The following is a 24,794-nucleotide window of genomic DNA, read 5'->3' as shown; positions in this document are numbered from 1 at the left end:
CACTTAATTCATTTGGATTATACTCTGTCCTTCCTAATCAGTGTCATGGTAATGAGCTGGAAACAGAGCAACAGTCTCCAAAAATGTTGAAAGCACACATAAGTGTTTGGGAACATACCAACAATTCCCAAGAGATTTTTGTTACAGAATTAATTTGCTCTAATAGTGTTCCATTAGTAATTGAGATAAATGAGCATTGAACTTGGAGCTTTGCCCTGCAAAGTAATAGTGGATAACAGGAAGTCTGAGATATGGTATCTTCCTTTCACCTTCTCTATAAGGAAAACCTCTGTACATAGTATCATCTGGCCTTTCTGAAAGTATAAATAGAGATGTGCTCAATTGTTCCATTTTCGAGGAAGCAAAATGATTCCTTAAGGTCTCATGGTAATAAATGGTGAGCTGAATCAGAAGACAGAAGCACAGATAAAGAATGAAGTCTTGATGAGACTATAAAGAATTTTTAGGTAGAAATAGAATATAGGTCTATCTGAAGTGCAAGGTAGAATGCATTTCTATGCCAGATGTGTGAAACACATGGAAGAGTAATATGCATCCTAAACTGAAATGTAGGAATTCCCAAACAAATTCTAATTAATTAAAAAAAATAAACAGATCTCCATATTTTAACCAAACTCAGACAGAAACCAGAATCCACGGATGGAATGCATATGTAAAGAGGCTTCTCTTTTGTGCATACCAGGAGTACTAATATTCCTGAAAGATAACAAGACAGCTTCTTCTCAGATGCTGAAACAGTGTTTCTCACTTTAGGGGAACAGCATTCCTTGAAGTTCCTTCAAAAATTATCCCAAATAAAAGGGGTGCCAGTGGGACATTTACCTTATGCCTGATTAGCGATTAGGTCCATCCATCCAAATAACCTAAATTGGAACCATTTATCAAGACATTGTTCAAACCAACATCACTCCTAGGATGTTTCACAGCTTGTTTTGTGTGGAAACAGACATGTAAACTCAACAAAGTAGCTGTAACAGCAGAAATATTTCAATAACTGCAAGGAATCCACCTAAGAAAATCTCTTCTGAAAAATATTAATAAGATACTTAATACTTTGTGCACAACCTGCTAAATTTCCTCCCATAATTCAAAATCATTCATTTAAAAAATGTTCAGGACTTCCCTGGTGGCACAGTGGTTAAGAATCCACCTGCCAATGCAGGGGACAAAGTTCGAGCCCTGGTCCAGGAAGATCCCACATGCCATGGAACAACTAAGCCCGTGCCCCACAACTACTGAGCCTGTGCTCCAGAGCACGCGAGCCACAACTACTGAGCCTGTGTGCCACAACTACTGAAGACCAGGTGCCTAGAGCTCGTGCTCCACAACAAGAGAAGCCACTGCAGCGAGAAGCCCACAAACCGCAAAGAAACGTATCCTCCCCTCACCACAGCTAGAGAAAGCCTGAGCCCCTGCTCGCTGCAACTAGAGAAAGCCTGCAGCAACAAAGACCCAACGCAGACAAAGAAAAAGAAGTCCAGGTGTTATCCATTGAACTCATTTAACAGTTGATATTTTGTCTTTTTTACTGCCAGCCACTTTGTAAGACACATTTGGTAAAGAAAAGACAGACTAGTCATAATAAAAAGGATAAACACAAGATAGGAACATCTGGAATTATCTGACATATTACAGTAAGCACTTTATGATCTGAATTTGGTTTTCTCAAAAACACTTCTGCCCCTCAAGTTTCTGATTGTATAAATTCCTCCCCTTAAGCTGTGAAGATCCATAAATGTTTTTGTCTCACTGTGTGTGTCCTTTATACAGTCAAAGAACACACAAAGTAACAAGAGTAAGAATTATAAATGTTAAGAATAAAAATAGTTATGTTAAAATTTCATCAGTTAAGATTTAAATTAGAAGGACTACTTTAAAATAAGAAGTATTTCAGGGATAGTAAACAAAAGTCAAAGGGAAAATACTCAAGAAGACCACAAATGAATGAAAACTCTACCAGGTCCAAAGTGCAAATGCTTTAAGAGCAACAGATAACATACAAAGGAAGGAAACAGGGAGGAGAGGCTGGAAATTGGGACATACAGAAGGGGCTGGCTATGGTGAATTTGAATTTACCTCATTAAAAGGAGGAATATTGGCTCCGCTGAATTTCAGCCATGCAGAAATGAGAACTCACGGTTAAAACCCTTCTCATTTTTAATTTTTCAATAGAATTTAGTGATAGGAATTTTTATGTAAAATATCCAGATTTTAAATATTGGGTTAAAGAAAGTGAGCACTATGCAACCCACATCAAAAATCCTTCTGGGCCAGATTCTGCCCTTGGGCCACTAGTTTGTTACCTCTGGAAGAAAATGGAGATAGGTAAAAAATACTTAGAGTAAGAATCGCAATGTGTAGATGAGCTAAACATTGTGAGACAAACAGAAATACTGGATGTACACAGTCAAGAATCTGCAATTAACTTGGAATTGAATAACATAAATTATAAACTATAGCTATCAGGAGTGAATATTCTTGGTTAGTATTCCCATTCCTCTTGTTCTATTTAGTACAAATATTTCTTTGATATTAAAAATGTTTCCTATGCACATAACAATTTTATTTACTATCAGCAAGTCATAAGAATAGATTATAGAATCTGCTTATACTTTTTAAAAACTGTTATTTGTCAGGGACAGCTATATGCTATTATCTCCAGAGTCTGATAATAGTGTCATATTTGAAAGGAAGGTTTTAAATTGTCTAACATGATACATACATGCTTAAAATATTATCATAATGATGACAATTAACATCTTCTAGAAGGGAATATATGGTCACCTCCCCCATAACCACCAAAGACTTGAGGCAATATCGTAAAATTGCAACTCTTAGAGATATACTTTATTATGTTAGTGGTTTAGTTGTAATTTTTCATAGTAATTTTGAATTTCTTTTACATAAGTTATCTTATTTGATCCTCATAACCTTCATAATTTATAGATATAATTAAACATAAATTGAGTTATATATAAATGAGTTTTCCAGAGTCACAAGCTGGGACTTAAAGTCAAGTCTCTGATGACAAGTCTCTTTGTCTTTATAACATACCTCATTACCATAGAGCCCACTTGGAAAACTGATGTTACAAATGAAGTAACGTAAGAGAAAAAGAATGTATTCATAAGCAACTTAGAATGTATTGTCTGGCATAGTATTTAAACAGCAACAGAATCCTTTCTAAACTTAGGTAAAGTGTAAATAATAAATAAATCTATTAATAAATAGTATCCTATAACAAAAAAGGAAAGGTAAATTTCATGTGAAAGGATTTCATGAGGTGAAAAAAACACATGGTGTCTATCACAGATAAAGGCCTTTTGGTGAGGAAAAACCATTATTGGAATGCAATTGCTATTTTGGCTTTGTAATCCCTTATTCCCCATCACCGTGATACCAAAGACAAAATTCCTGAAGAAATAACAAGGAATAGAATACTCTAGGTAATTTTATTTGGCAAATCAAATGTCTTTACTACTGATAAAGATTGTGACTTTTATTTGAAGGTAATTGGATTTCCAAATACAAAAGAAAAAAGAAGAACTAGGCTAAACTTACCCCCTAAACCCAGCAGTACCAGTTCAGACTAGAGCTAGCTTCTGTTCATGAGCCCTGTCCCTAAAATTCTTTCAAACCTAGAGGAAAACATATTTTCCACAGGCAGCTCACTCCAAGAGAAAGGGGAGAGATTATATCAATCTTCCTCCCCTGAGGAGGAAAGAGTGAGGTGGGTGAGAGAGGCCAATCGTGATAGATTAAGTCTCCCACTGGAAGAAGTAAAGGATAAATTTGGGAAGAAATTCTGAAAGACCCATGTGGGGTCTGAGGTACAAATTCTAATGAAGCCATGAAAAGTGGGAAAGAGTGGAGCAGAGCATAGGATTTATACACAGCGCATAGAGGGAACATCGAGGTGTCTCCTATCATTTCTGATGAGATTTTTCTCTAAGCATTAAACTATAATAGGCAATTGGTCAAATAAAGGTATTCAGCTGGCCTTAATTGAACAGAATATCTCCCAAGAAAAGGTTTGAATGAAGAAAAGAGGTGCCATTCACATAGGGTCAGTCATTGTTGAAAAGAGATTTTTGAAGAGTGACAGAAACAAATGCTGACAAATCCCATCCCGGAACAGCTAGTGAGTGCGTAGTTGGCTTTGGCTCACGGATTTTAATCTGGACAGGTATAACTGCAACTGCAAAACTGAAAGTATCAGGTTATTACTGCCTGATGCAACTAAATATTCTAATCTTCCACCTAATTTTCCTTATTCTAAATGCATAATCAGCAAGCTGCATTTCAATTATTATTAAAGTTCACCTTTGGAAATACTATGAAAAACAGAATGCAGTGATCACACTAACAAAACCATAGTGATCCTTTTCCAAATGTTGTATTTCACATTGCACATTAAGTAATTGATTTTCTCTTCCATTTAATGTTCACTCCCTTATGAAGTTGGTTAGGGTGTTAGCCAGTCCCCCCTCAAAGGTCCCTGGGGACCCTTACCTCCTGGCATCACTGGCCTTGTGTAGACCCTCTCATCTTGACACAGTGCTAGACTGAGCAACAGATAGAATACAGTGCAAATAACAGTATATGGCTTTCAATGCTAGGTCTTAGAAGGCATTGCAGCTTCCATCTTGGTTTTTTGGATCTCTCTCTCTGGGGAAAGCTAGCCACCTGCTGCCAGAACACTCAAGCAGTACCACTGAGAGACGGGCATGGAAATGAAAAGAAGACCCCAGCCAACAGCCAGCACCAACTTCCCAGTCATACGTATAAGCCACATTGGAAATGGATCTTCCAACTCCATTCCAACCTTAAGATGACTATAGCATCAGTTGACATTAGACTGCAATCTCACAAGAGATTCCAAGCCAGAATCTCTCAGCTGAGCCATTCTTAAGTTTCACAGGAACCATGAGAAATAATAAATGATTATTATTGTATTAAACCATTGAATTATAGAATGACTTCAAATGCAGCATTAGGTAACTAACATGGTTGATATACTGTCTTCTGATATGAATCCCTCGTAGTTACAGCTAGCTATCACTTACCAGCTATTTTTAAATGGTATTAACTCTATATAGAAAATATTCTAAGCTGTTAGAGATATATAGATATAGAATTTAGTTTATTTACTCCTAAAAACAAACCTATTATCCTCATTTTAAAAATATGGAATCTGGAAAACAGAGTACTTTGGAAAAGGTCACACAGCTAGAAAATATCAGAATGGAATTCAAACTCAAGGAAGCCTGGATTGAGAGTATATGTTCTTAACCACTAAACTATAGCACCACTCTGTCTGCAAAAATGAAGAAAGAAGTCAAAAGTTTCTGAGCCTCCCATACAGTGGAGAACTCACTATGCTGCAAGCTCTCTTTCTACTATCTTTGTATCTGGCTAGCTGAGCTTGCCAGCAACACCCAGACCATCCTCAAAATGCACAGAAATTGTGATGTGCCAGGACTGACAGAGAAGGTACAAAGTGGAGGGAGAGAACTAATTATTCTTAATTATACCAGACAGCTGCAGGGATATGAACAAGAAGGATAGGAAAGGTGGTGACAAACTTATTCTTCACAGTGTTGCAATGTGTTCTTGGCACATGAAAGAGAATGTTATTCTACTGACTTTTATTATCTCCAATTTCTAACCTCATGATTCCTACACACTTGGTCACTCAGTGCTTCAGCAAGAGATTGGCTTCTTGAAATGGGTGGTTAATCCTTTCAAGCTTTGTATTTTGCATCCCATTTATAGATCTGGCATACAGCTTTCTGACAGCCATAGTCCAGGAAACAAAGAGAAAACCTTGATTTAATTATTGGGTAATGTTCTCAGGCATAGTTGGCTATTATGACAAAAATAGAACCTTTGTTAAATTAGCAAACTGTGAAAAGAACTGTCATATTAACCACTTACTGTTTTCTAAACATCTTCTTTGATGTCATGTGAAATGTGCAAATACAATTTCTGCCAAAACAGAAAAAGTAAAGTAAATGATTCATTACGGAAAACCAATATTGGAATTTATAATTAAATGTGGGCATGTCCCCTATGATAATTGAAATTCCACCTCTGTCCATTTAATCATAAGAACAAATAATATACATAATTTATAATGTTATTTTAATCTGTAAAATAAGCTATCTTTGAAAGGCCAATATGATTGTGAAGTCTGTAGGCCTAGATTGAAAGTCCAATTCTGTCACTTATTAATTTGTGTTAAACACTATGTGTAGATATGATTGTTCACAATTTTTTACTTCCCTACTGTAAAATTTCCTACTGTAAGAGGATTACATTCCCTGGAGTTGTAGTGACTGCTGTAGGAGAAGGATAAACCTCTGCCTGTTGATGTTGGGCTTGGCCATGTGACTTTCCCTGACCAGTGGAATGTGAGCAGATGTTCCATCGGCAGAAGATTTAAAAGTCACTGTGTTTCACGAGACAACTTGCTCTTTCTCCTCTGAAATGAGAATTTCATGTTCCAAATAGGGGCTGCTCCTTCACACCGAGTATTTGAATAAGTCATTGACTTATACCCATAAACATATAATGTGAGGAAGAAAATATTTCTTATTGTAAATCACTGAGATTTGAGATTTAAAAAAATTTTTTAAATGCACAAAGAAGCTAAGAATTATACAGTCTTATTTTCTTATGTAACACCTATGAAGAATATTTTTACCCTTATAGCATCACTTTGAGCAATATATACATTTTTAGGAAATAGTAGATTATGTACCTAAAATTTTTTTATATAGCCTTCAGGGGAAATATAATAACTCAAGTAAAGAGTCATCATTTTATGTAACATGATATTGGTATGTTTTTGAAAGATAGCTTGAGCTTAGAGAAGTAAATTCTAATTCTGGTCTTGCCACTAACTTCTCTCATTGACCCTCTAGGTGGTGCCTCAGTTGTCAAATTTATGAGATGGAGTCAATAATACCAATCCTACCTTCCCATCAGTATTGGTAAACAGTTTCAGTGAGAGGGCAGATGAACTTCTGTGAACAGCTCTTGATATAGAGGAGAAAGCATGTATCTAGGCAATGGTCTTCTTAAGTTTGAGTCCTGATTCAAGTTTTTACCAGTGACATGAAAATAAGTACACCACAGCATCGATGAGTCAATTTCTTTGCCTTAACCCAGGGTTGTTGTAAGATTCAAGTGAGATGATATGATTGATCGTATAAATGTGATTAATTGCTCTTATCACCAATACAATACTCCATTTGTAGTGTCTTAAAAAATATATATATATATATTAATAATATCAGTTTACATGGTAGAGTAATAGGGAAGAACACTGCTTTTAAAAACTGAATCCAACCCTTTTTTTTTTTTTTTTGCTACTTTTAGTTACATGGCTTTGGAATGTTTCTAACTATTGTTGTATATCAGGTTTACCATCTATGAATTGAGAATAGGGCTGTTTGTTTTCATAAATATATAATTTCATGTATTTAACTGCTTGGGATCTAGTGGCACTCCTGACTTTATCAATATAACACCACTGTGCTAGGATCACATTTTCGATGATACAATGTGTCCTAAGTACAAAGGAGAACAATGCAGATAAAACATTCATCAGAATTCAGTACAATATACAATATTCCTAAAGGAATACTTGCTTTTATATCTCAATTTCTATGTATTCAATATAATTTTAATTTATATGATTTCATCTTCCTATTCAGAAGAATAGGAAGATGAAATAACAAATGAAATACAGAGTACATTTGAAACAATTCATTAAACAAATGGAAAACATCTTTGCCAAAATAAGATATATCAGTAGACAATATAGAAAGTAGTATGCAGATTAAATTCTTATAATAATGATAATGTGTCTATTAGTCATCCAATACCCACCTACATGTGGGATACTGAACTGTGTGTTCTCATATCATTCAAGTAGTTATCTCATTAATACAAGCTGTGAAAAAGTCCTAACTTACACATTTGACTCCATATCATTAAAAACATCAAAAACGCATGAGTGAATGGGGGCTTATAGTCCTTGGAAGCAGAAAGTTACTCTCAAATTAGTTTTTGCCACTTATTACTTAGGTTAATGTAGTAAAAGTGATTATATGAAAGTCAGTTATAATTCATATGGATTTTTTTGAAAACACAATTTTAGAATAATATATAATTCAGCAATGAACACAAAAAAACAAACAAGAAAGATTTACTTGTTTATACATGAGAATTTAATTTAAGGAAGAAAACATGAAGCTTGTCATTAAATACTATGAGGAAGAGTTTGGAGAAATATAAATGAGAAACAATATAAAAGGACAATGATATAAAGTTATAGGCCTGATATATATTTTATATATATATATATATATGTATTAGGATAGGTGCAGAAGCAAATTGCTATCTTTTCCAATGAATTAAAAGTAATATGAGTAACTAATCCTTCAATATGTAGGGACAGTTGATTTAAAGACATTCTATTCCACTTTGCAAACTTAGTTATAGTGAAAGAAGGGAGAAGAAGGAGGAAGCCAGGGCTTTCCAAAGAGTCCCTAAGTTTTGATTCTTGCTTGAGGTTTTGCAATTTCAATGTACAGAGAATTCTCTCTGTTGAGAGTCTGAAGACAAAAAAAGTATAACTAACTGTTCCCTCAAACTGTCAAAGTGTTTTGCAACATAGTTAACATCATTATTATATCAAAATAATAAATATCTTTAATGTTTATACTATTTTTAAGAGAAAACTTGAAAGCACTGAAATATTTTTGTTACCAAACCACATTTTTTCTTTTTTTAAACGAAGTCCAGAAAATGATATAACATGAATCTACACAGTCAACAATTGAAAATTGGTAACATTTTATCAGGTGTGCTTCTTATAAAATATAATAAATGATATAAAAATTTCAGATAAAGTTTCAGTATTCATTGTTACTCATCCCAAAGAATTTTAAAAACTGAGAAAAAAATAATTTGAAGGATTAGAGTTGGTACATATGCCCAATCAAGCATGTTAATTGATTTGTAATTAATATTGCTAACATCCTGATATCATCTTTTTTGTTGTTTTTTTGAATTTTATTTTATTTAGTTTTTTATACAGCAGGTTCTTATTAGTCATCCATTTTATATACATCAGTGTATACATATCAAATCCAATCTCCCAAATCATCACACCACCACCACCACCCCCCGCTGCTTTCCCCCCTTGGTGTTCATATGTTTGTTCTCTACATCTGTGTCACAATTTCTGCCCTGCACACCGGTTCATCTGTACCATTTTTTCTAGGTTCCACATATATGCATTAATATACAATACTTGTTTTTCTCTTTCTGACTTACCACTCTGTATGACAATCTCTAGATTCATCCATGTCTCTACAAATGACCCAATTTCATTCCTTTTTATGGATAAGTAATATTCCATTGTATATATGTACCACATCTTCTTTATCCATTCATCTCTCAAAGGGCATTTAGGTGGCTTCCATGACCTGGCTATTGTAAATAGCACAGCAATGAACATTAGGGTGCATGTGTCTTTTTGAATTATGGTTTTCTCTGGGTATATGCCCAGTAGCGGGATTGCTGGGTCATATGGTAATTCTATTTTTAGTTCTTTAAGGACCCTCCATACTGTTCTCCATAGTGGCTGTATCAATTGACATTCCCACAAACAGTGCAAGAGGGTTCCCTTTTCTCCACACCCTCTCCAAAATTTGTTGTTTGTAGATTTTCTGATGATGCCCATCCTAACTAGTGTGAGGTGATACCTCATTGTAGTTTTGATTTGCATTTCTCTAATAATTAGTGATGTTGAGCAGCTTTTCATGTGCTCTTAGCCATCTGTATGTCCTCTTTGGAGAAATGTCTATTTAGGTCTTCTGCCCATTTTTTGATTGGTTTGTTTGTTTTTTTAATATTGAGCTGCATGAGCTGTTTATATATTTTAGAGATTAATCCCTTGTCCATTGATTCATTTGCAAATACTTCTTCCCATTCTGAGGGTTGTCTTTTCGTCTTGTTGGTAGTTTCCTTTGCTTTGCAAAAGCTTTTAAGTTTCATTAGGTCCCATTTGTTTATTTTTGTTTTTATTTCCATTACTCTAGGTGGTGGATCAAAAAAGATCTTCTTGTGATTTATGTCAAAGAGTGTTCTTCCTATGTTTTCCTCTAAGAGTTTTATAGCATCCGGTCTTACATTTAGGTCTTTAATCCATTTTGAGTTTATTTTTGTGTATGGTGTTAGGGAGTGTTCTAATTTCATTCTTTTACATGTACCTGTCCAGTTTTCCCAGCACCACTTATTGAAAAGACTGTCTTTTCTCCATTGTATATCCTTGTCTCCTTTGTCATAGATTAGTTGACCATAGGTGTGTGGGTTTATCTCTGGGCTTTCTATCCTGTTCCATTGATCTATATTTCTGTTCTTGTGCCAGTACTATATTGCCTTGATTACTGTAGCTTTGTAGTATAGTCTGAAGTCAGGGAGTCTGATTCCTCCAGCCCCATTTTTTTCCCTGAAGACTGCTTTTGCTATTTGGGGTCTGTTGTGTCTCCATACAATTTTAAGATTTTTTGTTCTAATTCTGTAAAAAATGCCATTGGTAATTTGATAGGGATTGCATTGAATCTGTAGATTGCTTTGGGTAGTATAGTCATTTTCACAATATTGATTCTTCCAATCCAAGAACATGGTATATCTCTCCATCTGTTGGTATCATTTTTAATTTCTTTCATTAGTGTCTTATAGTTTTCTGCATACAGGTCTTTTGTCTCTGTAGGTAGGTGTATTCTTAGGTATTTTATTCTTTTTGTTGCAATGGTAAATGGGAGTGTTTCCTTAATTTCTCTTTCAGATTTTTCATCATTAGCATATAGGAATGCAAGAGAGTTCTGTGCATTAATTTTGTATCCTGCAACTTTACCAAATTCACTGATTATCTCTAGTAGTTTTCTGGTGGCATCTTTAGGGTTCTCTATGTATAGTATCATGTCAACTGCAAACAGTGACAGTTTTACTTCTTCATTTCCAACTTGTGTTCCTTTTGTGTCTTTTTCTTCTCTGACTGCCATGGCTAGGACTTCCAAAACTATATTGAGTAATAGTGGCGAGAGTGGACATCCTTGTCTTGTTCCTAATCTTAGAGGAAATGCTTTCATTTTTTCACCATTGAGAATGATGTTTGCTGTGGGTTTGTCATGTATGGCCTTTATTATGTTGAGGTAGGTTCCCTCTATGCCCACTTTCTGGAGCATTTTTATCATAAATGGGTATTGAATTTTGTCCAAAGCTTTTTCTGCATCTATTGAGATGATCATATGGTTTTTATTCTTCAATTTGTTAATATGGATGGTGTATCACATTGACTGATTTGCATATATTGAAGAATCCTTGCATCACTGGGATAAATTCCACTTGATCATGGTGTATGATCCTTTTAATGTGTTGTTGGATTCTGTTTGCTAGTATTTTGTTGAGGATTTTCGCATCTATATTCATCAGTGATATTGGTCTGTAATTTTCCATTTTTGTAGTATCTTTGTCTGATTTTGGTATCAGGGTGATGGTGGCCTTATAGAATGAGTTTGACTGTGTTCCTTTCTCTCCAATTTTTTGGAAGAGTTTCAGAAGGATGGGTGTTAGCTCTTCTCTAAATGTTTGAGGGAATTCACCTGTGAAACCATCTGGTCCTGGAGTTTTGTTTGTTGGAAGATTTTTAATCACAGTTTCAATTTCATTACTTGTGATTGGTCTGTTTATATTTTCTATTTCTTCCTGGTTTAGTCTTGGAAGATTATACCTTTCTAAGAATTTGTCTATTTCTTCCAGGTTGTCCATTTTATTGGCACAGAGTTGCTTGTAGTAGTCTCTTAGGATGCTTTGTATTTCTCTGGTTTCTGCTGTAACTTCTCCTTTTCATTTCTAATTTTAATTTGTATCCTCTCCCTCTTTCTTGATGAGTCTGGCTAATGGTTTATCAATTTTGTTTATCTTCTCAAAGAACCATCTTTTAGTTTTATTGATCTTGCTATTGTTTTCTTTGTTTCTATTTCATTTATTTCTGCTCTGATCTTTATGATTTCTTTCCTTCTCTTAACTTTGGGTTTTGTTTATTCTTCTTTCTCTGGTTCCTTTAGGTGTAAGGTTAGATTGTTATTTGAGATTTTTCTTGTTTCTTGAGGTAGGCTTGTATAGCTATAAACTTCCCTCTTAGAACTGCTTTTGCTGCAACCCATAGGTTTTGGATCGTCGTGTTTTCATTGCCATTTTTCTCTTGGTATCTTTTTATTTCCTCTTTGACTTCTTCAGTGATCTGTTGGTTATTTAGTAACATTGTTTAGCCTCCATGTGTTTGTGTTTTTTACGTTTTTTTCCCTGTAAGTGATTTCTAATCTCATAGCATTGTGGTCAGAAAAGATGCTTGATGTGAGTTCAGTTTTCTTAAATTTACTGAGGCTTGATTTGTGATCCAAGATGTGATACTATCCTGGAGAATGTTCCATGTGCATTTGAGAAGAAAGTGTAATCTGCTGTTTTGGGATGGAATGTCCTTTAAATACCAATTAAATCTATCTGGTCTATTGTGTCATTTAAAGCTTGTGTTTCCTTATTAATTTTCTGTTTGGATGATCTGTCCATTGGTGTAAGTGAGGTGTTAAGTTGCCACACTATTATTGTGTTACTGTTGATTTCCTCTTTTATGGCTGTTAGCAGTTGCCTTATGTATTGAGGTGCTCCTATGTTGGGTGCACATGTATTTATCATTGTTATATCTTCTTCTTGGATTGATTCCTTGATCATTATGTAGTATCCTTCCTTGTCTCTTGTAACATTCTTTATTTTAAAGTCAATTTTATCTGATATGAATATTGCTACTCCAGCTTTCTTCTGATTTCCATTTGCATGGAATATCTTTTTCCAACCCCTCACTTTCAGTCTGTATGTGTCCCTAGGTCTGATGTGGTTCTCTTGTAGACAGCATATATATGGGTCTTGTTTTTGTATCCATTCAGGAAGCCTGTGTTTTTTGGTTGGAGCATTTAATCCATTCACATTTAAGGTAATTATTGATATGTATGTTCCTATTACCATCTTCTTAATTGTTTTGGGTTTGTTTTTGTAAGTCCTTTTCTTCTCTTGTGTTTCCCACTTAGAGAAGTTCCTTTAGCATTTGTTGTGCAGCTGGTTTGGTGGTGCTGAATTCTCTTAGCTTTTGCTTCTCTGTAAAGCTTTTGATTTCTCTATCGAATCTGAATGAGATCCTTGCTGGGTAGATTAATCTTGGTTGTAAGTCCTTCCCTTTCATCACTTTAAGTATATCATACCACTCCCTTCTGGCTTGTGGAGTTTCTGCTGAGAAATCAGCTCTTAACCTTATGGGAGTTCCCTTGTATGTTATTTGTCGTTTTTCCCTTGTTGCTTTCAATAATTTTTCTTCGTCTTTACTTTTTGCCAGTTTGATTACTATGTGACTTTGTGTGTTTCTCCTTGTGTGTATCTTGTATGGGACTCTGCACTTCCTGGACTTGGGTGGCTATTTCCTTTCCCATGTTAGGGAAGTTTTCGACACTAACTTCTTCAAAGATTTTCTCAGGTCCTTTCTCTCTCTCTTCTCCTTCTGGGACCCCTATGATGCAAATGTTGGTGCATTTAATGTTGTCCCAGAGGTCTCTTAGGCTGTCTTCATTTCTTTTCATTCTTTTTTCTTTATTCTATTCTGCAGCAGTGAATTCCACCATTCTGTCTTCCAGGTCACTTGTCCGTTCTTCTGCCTCAGTTTTTCTGCTACTGATTCCTTCTAGTGTATTTTTCATTTCAGTGATTGTATTGTTCACCTCTGTTTGCTCTTTAATTCTTCTAGGTCTTTGTTAAACATTTCTTGCATCTTCTCGATCTTTGCCTCCATTCTTCTTCCAAGGTCCTGGATCATCTTCATTATCATTATTCTGAAGTCTTTTTCTGGAAGGTTGCCTATATCCACTTCAATTGGTTGTTTTTCTGGGGTTCTATCTTGTTCCTTCATCTGGTACATAGCCCTCTGCCTTTTCATGTTGTCTGTCTTTCTGTGAGTGTGGTTTTTGTTCCACAATTTGCAGGATTGTAGTTCTTTTTGCTTCTGCTGTCTGCCCTCTGGTGGATGAGGCTATCTAAGAGGCTTGTGCAAGTTTCCTGATGGGAGGGACTGGTGATGGGTAGAGCTGGTTGTTGCTTTGGTGGGCAGAGCTCAGTAAAACTTTAATCCACTTGTCTGCGGATGGGTGGGGCTTCTTTCCCTCCCCCTGGTCGTTTGGCCTGAGGTGACCCAACACTGGAGCCTACTCAGGCTCTTTGGTGGGGCTAATGGCAGACTCTGGGAGGGCTCATGTAAAGGAGAACTTCCAAGAACTTCTGCTGCCTGTGCCCTTGTCCTCACTGTGACACACAGCCACGCCCTGCCTCTGCAGGAGACCCTCCAACACTAGCAGGTAGGTCTGGTTCAGTCTCCTATGGGGTCACTGCTCCTTCCCCTGGGTCATTATGAGCACACTACTTTGTGTGTGCCCTTCACGAGTGGAGTCTCTGTTTCCCTCAGTCCTGTCGAAGTCCTGCAATCAAATCCCACTAGCCTTCAAATTCTGATTCTCTAGGAATTCATCCTCCCATTGCTTGACCCCCAGACTGGGAAGCCTGATGTGGAGCTCAGAACCTTCACTCCAGTGAGTGGACTTCTGTGGTATAAGTGTTCTCCAGTTTGTGAGTCACCCACCCAGCAGTTATGGGATTGATTTTATTGTGATTGCACCCCTCCTACTGTCTCATTGTGGCTTCTACTTTGTATTTGGATGTGGGGTATCTTTTTTAGTGAGTTCCAGTGTCTTCCTGTCGATGATTCTTCAGCAGTTAGTTGTGATTCTGGTGTTCTTGCAAGACAGAGTGAGAGCATGTCCTTCTACTCCGCCATCTTTCCTCATATCATCTTGAAGATGTTTCATATGTCAATCTTTATGTTCATGAAAATTGTACATATATTAAGTATGGAAAATAAACATCTGCTTAACATTTCCAGCCATCTAATGTCTTTATCTATTCATCCACCTGTAATGGCCCTCATCAAACTTGAAAATCAAACTAGACCTGGATCCAGGTGATTTGTATTATTTTCCCCCCATTACAGAGCTCTAATTCTCTAGTGGATTTCAATAAGAGATTTTTTTTTTTTGGCATAGAAAGGAAGCACCTGCTGATTTGAGCAATTCCATTAATCCTAGCAAAGCAAAAATACTCTGTAGGGGATTGTGGACCTAGTATCAGAATAAAACCAATAATTTTATCATCTTATTCCTAATTTGTAATTGGCAACTTTATCCAATGTTTAGCTGTAGGGAGAGAAGATCAGTGTTCATAATGATTTCCAAATGCTATTTGAAATATTATGGAATTTTGAGTAATTTCTACTCACAGTTTGAACTATGTAAAGTTGCAATAAAATTACTTGACTATTTTGGATCATGTACACATTGTCAATACAACTGATTAAAAAGTAAAAATTCAGATAACAAAACCTGTGTTTATCAACAGCAATCATTAAGAAAAAAGTAATTTAATAACTGGTCTTTCTTTATATTTACCTTTTTGTTGCCACAAACTTCAGATATAAAAAGTATGTACTTAGCATAAGCTTAAAACTGCAGTATTTTGTACTTTTTAACACCGTTCTCCACCCCATCTCTCACATACATATATACACACCCATTAGGCACTCTTGAGAAATCTGTGGGCCTCTAAAAATTGCAAAGTTTAGTTAAGTGATAATCATTCCTATTTTCAAAGAAATATACTTTTATTTGACCAAAGATAGTGTGTTGTTCCTTTTTACTGCTGTTTTATCAAAAGTGGATACAGATAAGCTGCAGTTTATATCTGATGAGCAGTGTACCCCTGGCAGCCATTTAGGAATTTCTTCTTCACTTATCCATAAATCCATTCATATATTCAATAAGTATATATTAAGTATCCAAGAGAAAAATGTACTGCATACTGAAGTATTTAATGAAACATAAGGCCACTCACAGCTTCAGCAAATCCAATGAATATTAGAAGGACTTTTTATTTCTAAAATGTTGGGTGGATAGGAACAGCAATTTGAACAACATATAGTTCTTTCTTTTAAATGGTTTACACTCTAGTGTTGATGTAGTTGTGTGGAAATAAAAGCCAGGACAAGGTGTAAGACAGGTCAATAATAAGCCTAACTGGAGAAATGTGTGTAACACTAAAGAAAATGTTAAAAAAATAAATATAATAGCACAGAAAGAGGCAAGGGTATTTTTTTCTTTGATTTGATGATCACTATTATACTTTTAAAAGATCAGGGAGACAGCAGTAAGTAAGATAAATTAGAAGTGGGGAAGAGATCAGCAGAGGAGGAAAAGTATAGGTAAGATGTAGAAAGAGTATGAATTACAGCATTGAGAATAGAAGCTGATGAAATTCTGCTGATATATGCACTGTCATGAGTTTGTATGAGCACACGGGCATCTATGCTCTCTGGTCCTCAGGAGTATGGCTTAGCAGAGTGATTACTGGCTCTAACAGATGTGAGTTCAAATCTCAGCTCCTTCCCTCATTGGCTGTATGACCTTAGCAAGTATTTGCCATCCTTTTGGCTCTTATTCCTCTTACACAATCTCTAATTCAGAGGAATGTTATAATAACTAAATAACACAAGGCACAAAAGTGTTAGATTCAGTCTGTCAGGTAGTAAGTATTCAAAAAGTCTTTAAAAAAACAGTTTCAAAATCAAGAGAAAAGAATACAAACTTTAAAGAAATAGTTATTGATATGATTATTGTATCATTCTAGTATTGTCTTACTGTGTTTACTGAATAGATGGAGTAGGAAAGATTTTGAACTCTTCTCATTATCAAAACAATAAAAATACTTCTAAAATAAGGATTTGCATGAATCTAATTAGATATAACATACTCTTTCTGTAAAAATATCTTGCTTAAAATTTCTATCTACCATAAATTTATATTCCCTGGGAGTTACGTGGGCAAGATCTCCAATAACAACCTAATGACTAAAATCCCGTGCTCAGTCATACTGCTTGCAATATCTCTGTGGCATTGGGCACAATTCAGCTTTCTCTTTTGAAGCCTCATTCACAGTTAGTTCTCAGGAGACTGTATTAGTTCATTTTCTGCCTCCTTGATCATCATTTTTCTGTCTCCTTTGATGAGGTTTCTTCTCCTCTCCTGCCTTCAGGCAGAACTTTCTTCAGTTTTTTTCCTTACACTTTCTTTCTCTCTTTCCCTCTCTCTCTCTCTTTCCCACTTCTCTTCCTCTCTCTCAGATAGACCTTGGCAAGTAGTTTGTCATCTTTCTGCCTCTTATTTCTCTTAGCTGTCTCCAATTCAGAGGAATTTGAAAAAGAGAAAAATATATATATATTTATATTAGAAAACTAGATTATATTTATATATGATCTATTGTATATTACATATATTTATAATAGAAAACTCATTTCTTCCCATAAATTAAATAATCATGCCTTTTGATAATGATTTCCAAATCTTATCCCCAGCTCTTATTTTTTCCCCAGTACCTCTGTCTCATTTTTCAATGCTTATTAGACTTTACAATCTGAAGTTCCTTCCTATCAGCACCTCAAATTTAACATGCCTAAAAGGTAATGTATTGCCCTCCTCTGAAACAAAGTTTCTCTTGAATCTCCTTTGATTTATTGTTCCACCTTTTTCTATGCTAAAAATTCCAAAATTATATTCACCACCCATTTTTAATGTTTTCAGATCTTATCACATAGACATCATTCCTACTGCTTGTACCTGAATATTGCCTGAGTTGAATGAGTGTTCTGTCTCTAGACTGTCTGTAAAATCATATTTGGTTAGGAATTCTTTTTCATGCCTACCTCAATGTCAATACTCTCTTTGAGGCTTTTGATACATATCCTGGTCACCCATAAAATGCAAAATTGGGAATAGAATAAATATAGTATTCTGCCTTGCCTTTATTTTATTTTTAAAGGAAAATGGTTCTTCAAGGGTAGGGGTGGTTGTGAAAACAACATTGCTGATGGAGAGAGTTTACTTGATCTGATGCAGAAGATGTAAAATATAGCAGTTTTCAGTGAGTGATCTTAGTGGGAAGAAAATGGGGAAGGACAAATTGTTAAAGAGAAATCCTGGGTATGAGAAAGCCATAGAGGGTTTTGATACTCTCTCCATATGTCCCGGGACCTACTGTGAGGCTACATGCATCCCAAGGGATACCAAAGAGGGTCCATTATTTCCATTCATTCCTGATTGACCAGGAAACTGCACATGTGTGCAGAGGAAACACAGGAGGGGATAGCAGAAAATAAAAGCCAAGGTAGATTCAAAAAATGCCTGAACTTTGAAATGTGCTCTTAACCTATGCTAAGATCTATTGGTAAAAGAAGAAAGCCTTCCATTTTTCAGGTGTTTGAAGACAACATATGGTTATGTACTAGGTGATCACTAAGCTGTGCAGAGACAGGAATGATCGGTAGGCAGCTAAGCAAAATAGATTAAAATAATTCAAAAATATTGAGCAAATGTGTCAGTAAATACCAGCTAAAAGAGATAATCAAGGAGTACCTGTCACAATTCAGCTTTACTATAGCTGCTTTCACCCTGGTTCTAGATACTTTCAGCAGAGGTCTGCTTGCTCCTTTAGACCTGTACTGTCTTGCAGCGTGACTTTTTAATTTTGTTGATTTAATTTAATTTTTAAGTAAAAGTTGCATGTATTTAAGATGTACTACATGATAAATTAATATATGTACATATAGTGAAATGATTACTACAAGCTAATTAACATATCTTCTACTCACAGTTAACCATTTGTGTGTGTGTGTGTGTGTGTGTGATGAGAGCACCTAAAATCTACTCTTTTAGCAAATTTCCAGTATTCAGTACAGTATTATTAACTACAGTCATCATGCTGTATATCAGAAGGACTTTTCAGATCATCTAAACAGGGCAGAAACTGTCTTCCTCAGTATAGAAGAAGGAAAGTGAGATTTACATGTTCATAAAACTTGAAAACAATATTGCTTTCAGTACCCTATGAATTCAGAACCAAATATTTTGATTAGCTCCAACAAAATTAGCTGATACTGATGGTCCCTTATGGCAGCATGTTAGATTGGTTCGCGGCATTACCAGGTACTTCCAATTTAGATGGTTAAGGGTTAGTCTCCTGAATTCAGATATTCACACCCCACCTATTTGCATTTCTGCCTCCCAACCAGCCCTGTTTTACTGCTTATGAGCCAGGAGGCATCCCAAATTTTTCATATTCTAAATTATATTCTAATATCTAAGATGAACTCCTAATTTATCTATTGTCAAATATTTTGCCTCGTAATGAATGCAGAGAACCTATTACCCAAGTTCTCAAATCCACTTTGGTCTAATGGTGCTTGTAAATAATGCATTTACATAATGAGCGATATTTATAAAAACTAATCACTGCTAATATGGATGACCTTTTGGCACCAAATAAGCTAATAACCTTTGAAATGTAGACTAGACTACATAGTGCTAAAACAAAACTTAGGTAAAATAGAAACTAGGCTTCCTTAAGGATGAAAGTTATTTTCTATTTTGGCTGCACTTTTAAAGATCTATTAATTAGATATGAGATTTGAATTAAAAATCAATGCCAGCTCATTTTCCAATAGACAATGTTAAAAAGAAATGCAAGAGCTTTCTTTATACAAAATAATTTGTAATGAAACAGAATTAACCTTAACATTAAATACCATGATTCAGGCATTTTCAAAATATTCTTTTGCTAAAGGTCATATACATTTTATATCTATAGCCAGCTATAAGATTTTGAGGTTTTTATTGATTCAGTAATAATAATGATTAATCAGGTAGAAATTTTACTTATCTTTTAAGAAGGCCAAAATATAGTGTCACCAAATATTTAATCCACTGTTTTTCATGTGTTATAAAACTAATCTATTTCACCTAATGCTAGTGGAACAATAGTTCATTTTATTAAGGCACTTTCATTTCTGTGCATTACATTTTAAATGGCTTATTTACTATTATATATGATCTAATATTGCAGTCTAGCCATGATGTAATAGTGTAATAGAACTACAGAACCGCTGTGTATTTTAGCAGTAAAGTACTAATGCAACGTGTACTGAAATCTGATTTTGGCTTCACTAGCTGTATTCTATTCTACTTGAATTAGGAATCAAAATTTGATTATCCAAAAACATTCACTTACATATCTAATAATTTTCAGCATTGATAACATTACCACAGGTTTGCTTTCTCCTTTAAAATCTAACCATAGTGAAATTGCCTAAGTAAAGTTAGTTATTTTGAGTAATCCACCCACTAAGGTTTTCTGCTTTATCTTCACCTCTTTGTGACCCTGTATACAGGTGACCAGAACTTTCACAATTATTCAGTGATTCCTCAGGCCCACCCCCTGACATGGCAGAACATGCTGCTATTTCATCCCCTATTCATCATCCTGTTATGTAACTTTTCAAAATTTTCTCCTTAGAAAAGTCACATATATAAAATTTTCTCAACACTTAATTTTGATAACAGTTACCTAATATGGCAAATTAATTGCAATAATTCAATTTTCAAATATATAACTATCTGCAAGCCTACTGGGAAATACCTAGATGATTTGGAATTTTACCTTCTCAAGAGGCATGAAGTCTAGTGGTAGAGGCACAAATATATAAGGCAAAATATAATGTTTTCAGCATCAAAGTTGATGATGGTGATGATGTTGGGCTTTATTTATTGATTCCTAACTTAGTGACAATCACTGCTCAAATATTTTTACATGGGAACAGGTATAAAAATAATTTTTATCTGAGTCATCTGGAAAGTTATCATGAATAAATTATAATTTACTCTGATAAATATAATATAATTTATTAAATATAAATATAATTTATATTTATAATATAAATATAATATAAATTTATATATTATAAATTTAATATAATTTAATTTATTAAATATAATATAATTTATATTATATAATATAAATATAATATAATTTATATTTAATTTATAAAAATAAAATATAATTTATTCTGAAGAAAGACTAAGATTTTCACAATTAGAAATGAAATGTGAAAGATTTCAGAGTAAGTTAGAGTAGGTCCAAGAAGGTTACTTGAAAGCAACCATTAATAAAATAACAAACTTCTGATAAGATTATAAAATGTCTGCATTGGAAAATAAGTCCCAGAAATAAGTTCAATACTGTTCTGGACCTTGACACATGAGAATGTGTACTCAAGGAGAGCTAGTTGAGTCCATGGAGAGAAAGAGAAACTTATCTTAAAACAATTACTACTATAAGCATATAATATTAGTGAAAATGCTGTTTCATAAACTAGCATGATAATCATGACACAGTCAATCTTAAGAGGAAGGAAGACAAAGTATGACAACTAATACTCAACATTTACATATAGCTATGTTTGTATTAATGATCCAGGTTTTCAGTTTTAAAGGTATAGTTTAAATATTGTCATGGGCACACTCCTTCACCACGAGTGATAGGAACCTTTGGAAGATAATTATTAAAAGTGAAAAACTGGGGGCAAGACATGGTGTCAGGGCAATAATTGTTCAGGTAAATAGGCTTTTTCAATAGTTTTAAAATAGCCTCAGATAGTTGTCTTCCATGTAATACATGTATATATAGCATCAAAACTATTCCTTTTGTAGATTGTTCTCCACAGACTGACTTTTTAGCAAGGCTTTGTTTTTATTGTTAAAAAAACAAAACTCTGTAGAATGTGCTGAAAATATATACAACTATCTAAATTGAATATAACAAGTGATGATATTAGTAATTTCATTTTCACCCCTAACCTTTCTTTCGTGCTCATTTCTCAATTTTGTAACTTTTCAGATTGCTTTCCTAACTTTTGAGGTCAGTAGGCTGAAATGCTGCAGAGATAGCTAACTTATAACTCAAAGCCTGAAGACTATATCATACTCTCAGCGGGATCAAGCATCTTTAAAAACCTTGCTGAAGGGAAAAGGGGAAAAATGGGTCAAAATTTTGTGTTTGTGCTATTTTCAGTGAAAACATCTCTATTATCTAAGACCTCTGAAACCAGTTAGTTATCAATCCAATGAGAGTCGCAAAAGTAAAACTTAAGGGTCATCCCACAGCAAAGGAAGCTTTATGAATTGGTGTTAGTGAACACGCATAGCTAATATGACATTAGGCTCTAAACACCATACTCTGTGCTGCAAACCCCTCCCTAATCTCCTTGTAGCTATCCTCGTTCTTTACAGCTTCCTCCTACATGTATCAGCACACAAAGTCTTTTCTCTATACCTTTAAAAAAAAAATTATCGAACTATAACACATATAGAAAACTTATAAGTAAACTTAGAATTGCAGCTTATAGGTAAATTGCTCCGTTTTCAAAAACTAAATACTCTCTTGTAACAACATCTAAATAAGGAACAGATTAGTCCAATATTCCAGGAAAGGAAAGAATAGGAACACATTGAAAAGAAAACATTCTCCAATCTTGTTTCTAAGAGTAATAACAGTGAGATTTTAGGATTTGTTAGCTACCTTTTTTTCTTCCCAGTTAGTTCAGAAATTGGGCTAGAAAGATTCTATTATTTTAGGACCCTCAGATTCTAATCTGCCTATAGAAAGCTCCACAGATGCATCTGATTTCCAACCTATCTTGGAACTAGAGTATATGCATAACTGATGAAACTTGAATGAACTCTGTGGTGGATTGTATTATGGGGGAACAAATCTTGCCACCCCAAAATATATCTTTGGGATACAGATTAATTCAAGCTGAAAACAATCAAGCCCAAAACACTCAGGGGAAAACTTTGACCTTCCCCATAACTGCCTAAAGAATTTAGATAGAGGGCCTGTTCCCAGAATAGAGCTATCATCAGATATCTGCAAGGAATATGGGCTGTATATCGTTGGGGGAACTGTTAGAGATCAGAGTCCACTCTGTGTCCCATTGTCTCTATATGGCCCAGCAAACATTTATTTACCCAACATTTGTTTTTCTATCTCTATATCAATTGCCTCCCTACCCTTTGAAGTCCCAAACCATTATCCCCAAACATCCTCTTTTGTCTTTAGCTGAATATGGTATAGTGAGAGTTTCAGCTATTTTGGTGAGTTACTCAGTTTTCCTGTGTCTCTCCCATGTGTACATGTTATTAAACTTTTGCCTGACTTTCTCCTGTTAATCTGTCTCATGTGAATTTAATTCTTAGGGCAGCCAGAAGAACCTAGAAGAGTAGAGGAAAATTTCTTTCTCCCCAATAGTACCAGTGTCAATTTCCTGGTGTTGATATTATACTATGAGGAAAGTGTGCATGAGACTTCCCAGTCTCATTATTTTGCAACTTCCTATGAGTCTACAATTATTTCAAAATAAAAAGTAAAAAGAATAATTCCAAATTTATAAATGTTATCTTAATGAAACTGTTCTAGATTGGTTATTGCCTGAACATGATAATGCTAATAATATTTAAATTACAAATAACAGATAATAGTTATCAATACTATGTTTACTATGTGCTAAATATTATGCTAAGGGTCCTCCACAGGTGATTTTATTAAATACTCACAAGACTCTTTGAGTTAAGTGTCATTACAGAACTGAGGTGAAGAGAAGTTTAGTAGCATTCCTCAGATCACCAACTAGAAAATTGTAGAGCCTGGATTGAAACTCATTTAGACAAAGCACCATTATGTCTTAGGTAACATTTATCCCATTCATAGGGTTTTTGGGGTTGTTTTGTTGTTTGTTTGTTTTTAGTTAGATCAAAGAAACCACCCTGTAGATAGGCAAAGACATCCAAACAGTATTTCTTTTTAATCCAAGAATATTAAATTGAAGTACTGTGTAGTTGATTTATAATGTTTCAGGTGTACAGTAAAAAGAGTCAGTTATTTATATATATATATATGTGTTTTCAGATTCATTTCCATTTTATGTTATAACAAGATATTGAATATAGTTCCCTGTACTATACAGTAGGCCCTTGTTTTTTGAATCTATTTTATATATGATAGTGCATATCTGTTAATCCCAAATTTCTAATTTATCCCTCCCTTCTTTTCCCCTTTGGTAATCATAAGTTTGTTTTCGAAGTCTGTGAGTCAGTTTCTGTTTTGCAAATAAGTTCATTTGTATCATTTTTTTTTTTTAGATTCCACATACGAGTGGTATCATATGATACTTGTCTTTGTCTTACTTTGCTTAGTATGATAATCTCTAGGTCCATCCATGTTGCTGAAAATGGCATTATTTCACTCTTTTTATGGCTGAGTAATATTCCATTATATATATATACATATATATATATGTATACATATATATACATATACGTACACACACACATATATATGCCACATATTCTTTATCCATTCATCTTTTTTTTTTTTTTTTTTTGCCGTACGCAGGCCTCTCACTGTTGTGGCCTCTCCCGTTGCGGAGCATAGGCTCCGGACTCGCAGGCTCAGCAGCCATGTCTCACGGGTGCAGCTGCTCCGTGGCATGTGGGATCCTCCCGGACCGGGGAACGAACTCTTGTCCCCTGCATCAGCAGGCGGACTCTCAACTACTGCGCCACCAGGGAAGCCCCCATTCATCTATTGATGGACATTTATGTTCCTTCCATGTCTTGGCTATTGTAAATAGTGCTGCTATGAACATTGGGATGCATATATCTTTT

This window comes from Tursiops truncatus, chromosome 2 (genome assembly GCF_011762595.2).
Source record: "Tursiops truncatus isolate mTurTru1 chromosome 2, mTurTru1.mat.Y, whole genome shotgun sequence".
In the NCBI taxonomy this organism is placed as follows: Eukaryota; Metazoa; Chordata; class Mammalia; order Artiodactyla; family Delphinidae; genus Tursiops; species Tursiops truncatus.
The sequence above is the reverse complement of the archived record's forward strand: the minus strand, read 5'-3'. Positions refer to the sequence as shown.